The sequence below is a fragment of the Cervus canadensis genome, chromosome 1, assembly GCF_019320065.1.
Source record: "Cervus canadensis isolate Bull #8, Minnesota chromosome 1, ASM1932006v1, whole genome shotgun sequence".
Taxonomy (NCBI): domain Eukaryota; kingdom Metazoa; phylum Chordata; class Mammalia; order Artiodactyla; family Cervidae; genus Cervus; species Cervus canadensis.
In genome coordinates this window covers 114,712,753-114,723,368 of record NC_057386.1, presented here as the reverse complement: position 1 = coordinate 114,723,368, position 10,616 = coordinate 114,712,753, and the positions used below count along the sequence as shown (strand labels likewise).

Below are 10,616 nucleotides of genomic sequence, written 5' to 3'. Positions count from 1 at the left end.
AGCCCATGGAAAATACTTGGAAAAATAGGGAAAAAATAGTGTCTCCCTAACAGGATAACGAGATAATCCAGGTGTTCTCTATATAAATGTTAAACACTGGTTGGTCTTCTGTAGTACGAATATCCGCTCCCAGAGAGCAGCTTCTTTTTACTTTGTCTTTGCTATCTTTTGATGTAGTAGTTTTAAATTTTGATGTGATTTAACATCAGTCTGCGCCTTTATGGTTTGTATCTGCCATGTCTGCCGTGTTTTCTTTAAGAAATTCTTAACCCCATTTGTCATGAGTATATTCTCTAAACTTTTTCCTTACAGGTTTTAAAGTTTTCCCATTTAAGCTCTCAGTTGTCCTGGAGTTTATTTTTGTGTATAGTATGTGGCAGGGACCTAATTTTTCATTTTTGATTTCTTTTTTCCCCACTTTGGTTCACTGTTGTCCTGGAATAATTTATTGAGAGTCCGTTTTCCCCCCACTGTGGTGCAAAGTTGCCTCTTTGTCCCATAGTAAATTGTCACATATACAGAGGGTCTATTTATGGGCTCGTTTTTTCCTGTTCCTTTATTCTATTTGTGTATCTCTGTATTCTTACCGTATTATGTTAATAACCATTGCTATGTGATAAATCATGCAGTGTGCATGTGCATATGTATGCTTGCGTGCTCAGTCCTGTCCTACCCTTTGCCCTAAATCACTCTTCTTCTTCAAGGACATTTTAGACAAGCTTGCCCCTTTATATCTCCATATAAAATCATTTCCTCAAATCTAGAAAAATGGGAAACCCTATTGAATGAGCTAAAGAGGTTAATTACCATGAAGGTGGGAACTAATAAATGTTGCCAGCTTCGATTTGTTCATCCATTCTTCAACCAGCAGTCACCGAGCACCTGTTTTGTTCCTGGAATGGGCAGAGTAGGGGCTACAAAGGAAGGCAGACACAGCCCCTGCCCCCAGGAAGCGTCCTCTCGGGGGGATGGCAGTAGCTTGAAGGAGAACCGTGGTGGTGGTAATGAGTTGAATGGTTTTCCCCCTCAAAGTTCATTATGTTGAAGCCCTAACTCCCAATACTTCAGAATGCGATTTTATTTGGGTCTTAGCCACTGGGCCACCAGGGAAGTCCCTCTCTCTCCCTCTCTAATGTCTCTCTTGGGACCTGTATTTGTTTCTGCTGGTACCTCTGCTTCTTTCTCCATCTTTCTGTCTTTAACTCTTCCGTCTCTCCGCCTGTTTTTTTCTCTTTATCTCCCCATTCGACCCCTATCTTCCTCCTTCATCCTCACCCCCTTCTTCGTCTGTATGTCACAGGGGGGCTGTGCTCTGTCCCCCACTTTCCCCCTCCCTCCGCGTGGACCGCTCCCTTTATCCTCTGGTCTCCACAGAGCGCGCGGCTTCTCCTTTCCGCCCTCCAGGAGCCACTTCCGCTTTCAGCCACCAGGTGTCAGCAGAGCATCGTCCTCAGGAGTCCTCTTCCCCACAGCTCTGATTGGAAACAAGTCCTGTCAGTCACAGCGTGCAGGGCAGCTACAGGTTGTTATAGGTCAGGTGACTTACTCTGACCTATAGCAACCCGTGGGTGGTTCCTGTTTTACAGAGGAGCAACTGAGTAGTCACAGAGGAGGGAATGACTTGCCCAAGGCCACTCTGAGAGAAAGTGAAAAAGCTGGTGGCGAAACCCAGGACTCTGGCTGCCTTTGAACCTCTATGCTCCGAACCCCCCACCAGCCATTCTGAGGGACCCTTTTCCGGCTGCCCATGGTTACTGTGCAGCCCTGAAGCCATTCCTGTCTTTCTCTGGTGTTGGGCCGGTGGGAGGTCAGGGGGTGCCCATGGAAGCTTCCAGTCCTGGAGATGCTAAGTGGCGGAGCACCCTGACCCCGGCTTTAAAAATAAGGAACCTAAAATAGCCCTTCCTGCGCCTCGTCCTCGCTGGGGCCTTTGATGCCGGCTGATGGGGCTGGGCTGCCGTTTCATGCAGCTCCTCTGGACAGGCCGGGAACCTGGGCTGGAGGGCAGGCCCACCTCAGAGCCGTAGTGACGTCCTACTAAAAGCAAACGTTTGCTCCCGTCGGGAAGGGGGTAGTTGATGGGCTTCGAACTTGGGCATCAGGAAGCTTTGGCAGAGCTGCCCTGAGGAGATGCTGGAAACGAAACAGGTATGTGATGTCCCAGGGTTGGTCTCCTGAATTTCCATCACCCTTTGACCTCTTGAATTTCTGTTAAATGCACCCACTACTCGCTAATTCCCTGATCCAAGCGCATCCTCTCCTGTTCACACAATCCCAACAGCCTCCTCATAGGTCCCTCTGCGTTCCTTCGGCCCCGTCAGCCCCATCTCCACACAGCAGTCAGACGGAATCCACTCAAAAATGCAGACCCAAGCGTGACACTGTCCTGCTTAAACCTGCCGTGGCTCCCTGTTGCCCTCCAGATAAAGACCCTAATCATGACTCACAAAACCTTTGAGAGCTAGTCTTTTTTTTTTTTTTTAATTAAAAAAATTATTTATTTTTATTTTTGGCTGCTCTGGGTCTTTGTTGCTGTGCGTGGGCTTTCTCTCCTTGTGGTGAGTGGGGATTACTGTTTGTTATAGTGTGCGGGCTTTTTACTGTGGTGGCTTCTCTTGTTGAGGAGCCTAGGCTCTAGAGCGTGGGCTTCAGTAGCTGTGGCTCACACGCTGAGTTGCTTCATGGCGTATGGGATCTTCCCAGACCAGGGATTGAACCCATGTCCTCTGCTTTGGCAGGCAGATTCTTATTCACTGTGCCACTGGGGAAGTCCCTCATCTGTCTTCCGAAGGCCTAAGCACGATGTGGTTTTACATTTCTTTGATTCCTTACTTCATTTCCATTCCATCCTAGACTGAAGTCTCCCCTAAGAGCAGAGAGGAGGTCTGATTTGCATTCTGTGTGTTCAAGAGCCCGCACATAGTTGAGCCTTAATAGATATTGAATGCATAAAGGAAAGAGGGAAGGAATGAATGGGTGGTCCAGCCCAGAGATCAGGGGTGGCCAAGAGGACAACCTCCTTAAAACTGATCATGTCCCGGTAAAGACTGGCAGTCTAAGGAAGATCAGGCAGCGGGGTGCAGCGCTTGTCTTGAGCCCTGAGCTGGTAAGGATCCCTCCTCCCCCTCCTCCTTGAAGTGGTGACCATCCCCCATGAGTCCTTCCAGAGCACAGACTCCGGAACCCATCAGAGGGTGAGATGTGAGCCCTGCCTCTTCACAGCTGTGTGGCCTTAACTGATTGTGCCTTAATGTTCTTATCTGAAAACAGAGTGTTTGTGACTTGTTCGGTCACAGGTCCTCCGAAGCGAAGAGTCCAGAGCCCAGTGCCTGACAGGTCCTTGGAAACGAAGAGTCCAGAGCCCAGTGCCTAGCTGCTCAGGAACGAAGGTATTTGTCTCTTTTAAACTTTCTGATGTCTTTTAAACCTCCTCTGATGTCTTCCCCGCCATCTCGATCTAGAGCAACAGTCCCTAACCTTTCTGGCACCAGGGACTGGTTTCACGGAATACAATTTTTCCATTGACTACGGGAGTGGGGGAGTGGTTTCAGGATGATTCAAGTGCATTACATTTATTGTGCTTTATTTGTATTATGGTTACATCAGCTCCACCTCAGATAATCAGGGACTAGACCCTGGAGGTTGGGGACCCCCCCTAGTCTAGAGAGTATAAAAAAAAATTCAACCATTGCCTTCAGCCTAGGGCAGGCCTCTGAACCTTAGCTCTCCTGATGTGGGTCCTGGGACCGATTTGGGGCTTCCCAGGTGGCTCCGTGGTAAAGAATCCACCTGCCAATGCAGGAGATGCAGGTTCGATCCCTGGGTCAGGAAAATTTCCTGGAGTAGGAAATGGTACCTCATTCTGGTATTCTTGCCTGGAAAATTCCATTGGCAGAGGAGCGCATTGGGCTACAGTCTGGGGGCCCACAAGGAGTTGGACAAGACTGAGCGACTGAGCATGGGACTATCCTGTGCATTACAGTTGTTTAGCGGCGTTGCTTGCCTCTGTCCAGTAGATGTCAGTAACACCCTTGAGTTGTAACTCCAAACATCCAAATAGCTCCTGGGGGTGCAGACACCCCATGCTGAGAACTGGAGATCCTAGAATTAGGGATACTTACCCTGGGGGATGGGTAAGTATATTTTTAAAGAGGATAGTGAGTGGGGTCATAGAGGATGGGATTTTAGGCCAGGGTGCGGACAGGGAGGGCTGCATTTAGGACAAACTGCAGAGTAGGTGTTTTCTCATTGCCGTATATGAGATAGAGTCAGATAAACTGTCAGAACTGCAAGTGGGGGGGCAAGTCTGCCACCCACAGATGGGAAAACTGAGGTCTGGAGGCAGGGACTTTGTTACTGGCAAGCAGATAGCCTTGGGTGTCTAAAATACTCAAAAATGTCTTGGCATTTAATATGTACATATATATTAGGTATATATTTGACATATATTGTACATAGCAAATCTGTTAAAAACAGATTTGGAGTCATAAACAGGAAAAGAATTTTAGGGTTTTATTTTTTAATGTGTGCTGTGTGTGGGCACCTGTGCCCGCATGCACACGCACACACGCAGCTCAACCTTCTTGTGTCTTTCTGGTGATTCTGGGAAGAGGCAGTGGAAGGAATTTGGGGTGTATTTGCTGCCTGTGGTCTTTTAGTCTTGAAGCCTTGAGGGAAGGAGGGTAGGGAGGGCAAGAGGTGCAGATGAAACAGGGAAATCTGAGGGCTAAATGAGAGGACAGGGCCATTGTGTCCTTTTGTTTTATGCAAACAAAAGGTGACTGTGATCTGGTTTTGAATGAAAAGGGCTGAAGTTTACCTTCAATTTTACAAGTGAGTCGTGAACAGACACACAACCACGACGAGAGGGGAGGGGGGAGTGACCGTCTTCCAACCTTTTGGAGGTAGCCCTTCAAACTTGCCTTAGGTGGCCCTTGGAGGGCCCTGAGGGGCTCTGAGCAAGGGGGTGACTTGGTCCTCGACTGGCAGTAGAGATCACTGCTCTGGCTGGTACGAAGTTGGGGAAAACAGGGAGACACTGGACTGATGAGAGGGCTGCTGCCTGCCTTGTTGGGGTGGGGGTAAAGGATGGAGTGAAACATCGGTGCACCCACTCCTTGTGAGGGGCACTTAGGCATCCTGCCATCTACTTGCAGTGTTCCATGTGGTCCAGGGCTGTTAAGCTTTTCAAAGCACATTTGTTTGTTTCTTCTGACATTTTAAAATAAGAAATGTTATTAATATGGCACAGTGGGCTTCCCTGGTGGCTCAGTCGAAAAAGAGTCCGCCTACAAGGCAGGCGACATGGGTTCAATCCCTGGGTGGGGAAAATCCCCTGGAGAAGGAAATGTCAACCCGCTCCAGTATTCTTGTCTGGAACACCCAATGGACAGAGGAGCCTGGTGGGCTACAGTCTGTGGGACGGCAAAGAGTCGGGCGCGGCTGAGGGACTCAGCACACACACACAATGTGGTATACAGTGTCCTCCCGCACCCGCCCCTTTCCCGCTTCTGCCTTAAGGTGACCACTTGTGTCTTCATTTTTGACTTTTGCTCCCTACGTGACTATCCATAAACTATGCTTAGTCTTGTTTCCAGACTTGACATAAACATTATATTCAGTGTATGCTTTCGTAACTTAAACTCTCCTCTCGGGATCATGCTTCTGAGACTTATTCATGATATTAACATGTAGATTTAGACCATGCTTCTTAACAGATAGGGAATGTTTCATGGTACAGACATACTGCAAGTCACCCATCCCATCCAATGTGGATGGGTATCGATGGATGTTCCTTCTGATCTAGTGTGACTATAAACTAAGCCGCATGAACCTCTCTTGGAGTGGCCCTATGGCTGTTTGTGCTGAGAGCAAGAACACTGCAACTGAGCCTAAATAACCCTTGTTTCCTTATTCATAAAAATAGGCATAATAGCAGTGCCTACCTTACTGTTGTGAGGATTGATATAATAAGTAATGTTGGTGAAGCTCTTGGAGCACGGTGGTGTCATGTAAGTGTTTGAAATTTCATGCTGTTGTAGACTGAGCTTAGGACAGAGTGTGAAAGGAGTTATGTAACAGCTTCCTCCTCCAGACTGTGTGACTTCAGACAAGTGACTAACTTCTCTGGGTCTCTCCTTTGTCATCCATAAAATGAGGTGTCACAAAGATTACATGAGATGATGCATGCTGGATAATAGACAACTCAGCAAAGATCCACTTTTGTTTTCATCACATACGTTTCCTCACCCTTGTGAGGTTGTTCAGGCAAGTGTTATTTTCCTCTTGGACAGACAAAGAGACTGAGGCTCAGAGAGGTAGAGAATCTTTCTGTAGATTACACAGCATGTCAGAATGAATGGACGTTCTTCAGGCAGTGCACCTGTGTTGGGTCCCTGTGGCTGTTATTGTAGATCTCCAGGCCCTCCTGCCTCCTCCTCAGACCCCTGGATGCCCCTTTTGCCCTTCCTTCACTCACCCCCAGCCTAGACCTGAAGCTTGGCCACCCTCTGTGTTCTTGCCACACAGTGGAACTGATACAAAGAGTCCTCCACGTGGCCTGTCAGAAATGCCACCTGACACTCCTGTATCGTGGCAACCACAGAATCAAAACAAGCTCTTCAGAAAAGATCATAAAGGAAGGGGAGGTCAAAAGCCTCCCCCCCACCCCCCTGCTCCCCGAGAAGGCTGCCCCTCTGTTGATTCCCACCGCTGGTCTTTCATCTTGCAGAGTTGACCTGGTTAGCGTTGTGTCTTCACAGTTAAAGGAATTTCCCCCTAAAATTGTTTCCATCTAGCTGCCTGGGGCTGGGAGCCAAGAAGTAGGGTTTAAAATATACAAAAGGAAATGGAGAACAGAGGAGAAAAGCCATCGGAGAATGGGTGCCCTGGGGGCGGCAAAGCAGAGTGGGCGCTGTGCCACGACTGGGCCCTCCCTAGCTTCGTCTTGGTCCTGAAGTTACTGCGGACTGAGCAGTGAAACCAGGACCCCTCATATCCTTAGTTGGTTCCCCTCGGAATTTCACCCCAAGTCCCAAAATGTAAAGCTGGGATGGTCCTGGAAAACCATCTGATCCAATGCTTTCCTTTTTTTTTTTAAAGAAATGAAATTCTTTTCTGGATAATCTAGCATAAGCCATCTGAATATGCAACACAGATAAGAGCTTGTTGGAGTGGAAGGGGGGGCCTGGACTTCTGTCTTGGGGGCTCCCCCTACCCCCTGCTCAACGGAGCCCTTTAGCTTCTGCTTCCAGTGTCAGTGTCCTAAGTGCAAACAGGATAAATCTAGCCCCTTCATTTACAGATGGAGAAACCACTGTTATGGACAGTAATTATTAACTTTTTTTTTAACTGAAGTATAGTTGGTTCATGATGTTTTGTTTGTTTCAGGTATACACAAAGTGATTCAGTCTTTCATATATATGTGTGTGTGTATGTGTGTGTGTGTGTGTATATATATAAATTTATGTGTTCTTTTTTGAATATTTTTCTGTTGTGGGTTATTACAAAATATTGAATATAGTTCTCTGTGCTATACAGTGGGTCCTTCCTTGTTGGTTATCTATTTCATATATAGTAGTATGTATATGTTAACCCCAAAACCCCTAATTTGTCCTCCCTTACTCTTTCCCTTTGGTTACTTTAAGTTTTTTTTTTTTTTATGTCTGTGGTTCTGTTTCTGATTTGTATATAAGTTCATTTGTGTTGGGTTTTTTTTTTTAAGATTTGACATATAAGTGATATCACACGTTATTTGTCTTTCTCTGAGTTCACTTAGTATGATAATCTCTAGGTCCATCCATATTTGCTGCAAATGGCATTATTTCATCCTTCTTATAGCTGAGTAATATTCCATTGCATATCTGTATCACATCTTCTTTATCCATTCCTCTGTTGATAGACGTTTAGGTTGCTTTCACATCCTGGCCATTGTGAATAGTGCTGTTGTGAACATTGGGCTGCATATATCCTTCACATCACACCAGTCAGAATGGCCATCAAGAAAAAGTCTATGCATAATAAATGCTCGACAGAGTGTAGAGAAAAGGGATCCCTCCTACACTGTTGGTGGGAATGTAAATTGGTGCAGCCACTATGGAGAACAGTATGAAGGTTCCTTAAAAAACAAAAAATAGACCTACCATATGATCCTGCAGTCCACTCCAGGGCATATATCCAGAGAAAATCATAATTTGAAAAGTTAACTACCAGTATTTATACTTGAAACATGCCAGTTGTAGGGACATGATTCTGCATATCTGATAGGATCTAATCCCCACAGCTACCTCATAAGGTTAGTGTCCTGATAATCCCCACTTTGCAAATGAAATAAAGCAGAGAGAGGTGTAGTCACTTCTCTAAGTCACCCAGAGTTCACTCTGGAACTCAGAGCCCAATGTGGTTGATTCCAGAGCCTGTGCCGTTACCTCCTGTATGGCTCAGGAGTTTCAGGACTGGCTGGCAGGCTCACTGGAGGTGAGCGAGGACAAAGAGGTGGCCTGGTGTTGAGGGGAGCTCATTGGAGGTGCAGGGTTGGAGTTCTGGGTCCAGAATGTGCAGCAGGCATTAGTCCTGGCCGTTAGGTAAGAGAGTGATGGTGAGTGGCTGGTGAGAATGGAAGGAGGAGGAAGGAAGTCTTGAGATCACACTTGGGAACGTGAAACTAGGGCGCTACAGCGGATGCCTGAGCTAGAGAGTCAGATCATACCCTTGGTTTCGCTTGAATGTTGGGACAATAGGCCCAGAGTATTTTGCTAACAATAGTCACAGCTGTGCTAGCCACTTTATTGTTGTTGTTCATTCACTAAGTCATGCCCGACTCTTGGAGACCCCATGAACTTCAGCAGACCAGGCTTCCTTGTCCTTTACTATCTCCTGGAGTTTGCTCAAACTCAGGTCCATTAAGTTGGTGATGCCATCCATCCATCTCATCGTCTTTCATCCTCTTCTCCTGCCCTCAATCTTTCCCAGCATCAGGGTCTTTCCCAGTGAGTCGGCTCTTCGCATCAGGTGGCCAAAGGATTGGAGCTTCAGCTTCAGCATCGGTCCTACCGATGAATATTCAAGGTTGATTTCCTTTAGGATTGACTGGTTTGAGCTCCTTACTGTCCAAGGGACTCTCAAGAGTCTTCTCCAACAGCACAATTTGAAAACACTTTATAAGCATGATTTAAACCATCACAAAAACTCCCCATTTGGGAGGTGGCATTATCGTTCCATTTTCTAGATGAGGTCACTGAGTCTCCGAAGAGTGAAGTGATTTGGCCAAGGCCACACACCTGGTGAGTAGCAGCCTGACATATGAATCCGAGACTGGCTGATTCCCAAGCCTACTTACATCAGGTAAGTACAGACAGCCACTGAAATGCTATGTAACAAACGACCACAAGATCTCAGTACCATGGAACAGTGTTTATTTAGCACAGGTGTCTAATGTGGGTTGGTGAGCCCAGCTGGACTCCGCTGGGGGTCTGTTCTGCTCCACCCGTGATGGTCTCATTCTCTCCTGACATCAGTGGCTGGCTTGGACACCTTCATCTCCTGGCCACGGCAAGAGCACAAGAAGGGAAGCGGAACCCGAGAAGTCTCCTGGAGTCCAGGCTAAGAACCAGCACACAGTTCCTCCTGCTTCATTCTGTTCATTCAAGAAAATCACAAGACCGAGTCCAAAGATCTGCAAGGTCCCCAGGGAAGAGCAGGAATACAGGTGGAGGGAAAGAACTGGGGCCAGTATTGTGCCCTAGGGCAGTGCCTGTGCTGGTGAAAAATGTATCCACTCTTTGATACTCTCTTCAAAAGGTAGAGCCCTTGGACTTCCCTGGCGGTCTAGTGGTTAGAATCCACATGCCAATGCAGGGGACCCGAGTTTGAGCCCTGGCCTGGCAAGATTCCCACATGCTGCAGGGCAGCTGAGCCCCATGCACTGCAACTGCTGAGCCTACACGCCCTAGCTCTCTGCAACTAGAGAAAAGCCCGAGTGTAACAACCAAGACCCAGCCTCAAATAAATGTATTTTAAAGGGGAGCTCTTGTGTGTGGGCTGGACCTCCTAACTTGCTTCTAACAAACAGAACAAGACAAAAGTGACAGGTGTCACTTCCCAGGCCAGGATGCAAGCCCTCCCTCCTTGCCCGTTTGAGGATCATCACTCTGGGGAATCCAGCCACCATGATGTGAGGACACTCAAGCAGCCTTGTGGAAAGACAGGTGGTGAGGCCCTCAGGACTCCAGCCAGCAGCTGTGGGAGTGGGTCTTTGTGGGAGCAGAGCCGCCAGCCCCAGTTCAGCCTTCCAATGACTACAGCCTGCTGACATCCCCATGGCAAGTTCACGAGAGAGACCCTGTGTCAGAACCACCCAGCTAAGGCACTCCTGAATCCCTGATCCACAGAAACTATAAGACCATACATGTCTTTATCATTTGAGGCCTCCAAGTTCTGGAGCAATTCAATATGCAGCAACAGAAAATGAATGCAGTTGCCTAATCATGATGCCAGCCTCTTGCTATCATTTCAAACAAGGCGGAGATGGAAGCTGTTTTGTCTGCTCCCCAGAGAACCAGCAAAATCCCAACAATTTACCAAGATTAAGGGACCAAAAATACTCGTGGTAAACTGTG

At 47.4% G+C, this 10,616-nt stretch overlaps 1 long non-coding RNA gene across 2 annotated transcripts in view; it reads left to right on the top strand.

Moving 5' to 3' along the window:
- The first annotated feature begins 1,622 nt into the window (after positions 1 to 1,622).
- Positions 1,623 to 10,616, top strand: part of LOC122421129 — a 30,737-nt gene continuing 21,743 nt past the window's right edge. The window contains exons 1-3 of one of the 2 annotated variants that reach the window (XR_006263454.1): positions 1,623 to 2,148; positions 3,297 to 3,389; positions 9,516 to 9,969. This is a non-coding gene — a long non-coding RNA (uncharacterized LOC122421129). Of the gene's footprint in view, positions 2,149 to 3,296; positions 3,390 to 9,515; positions 9,970 to 10,616 lie in introns of those variants that run through there. The other variant, XR_006263458.1, reaches the window with a different exon arrangement.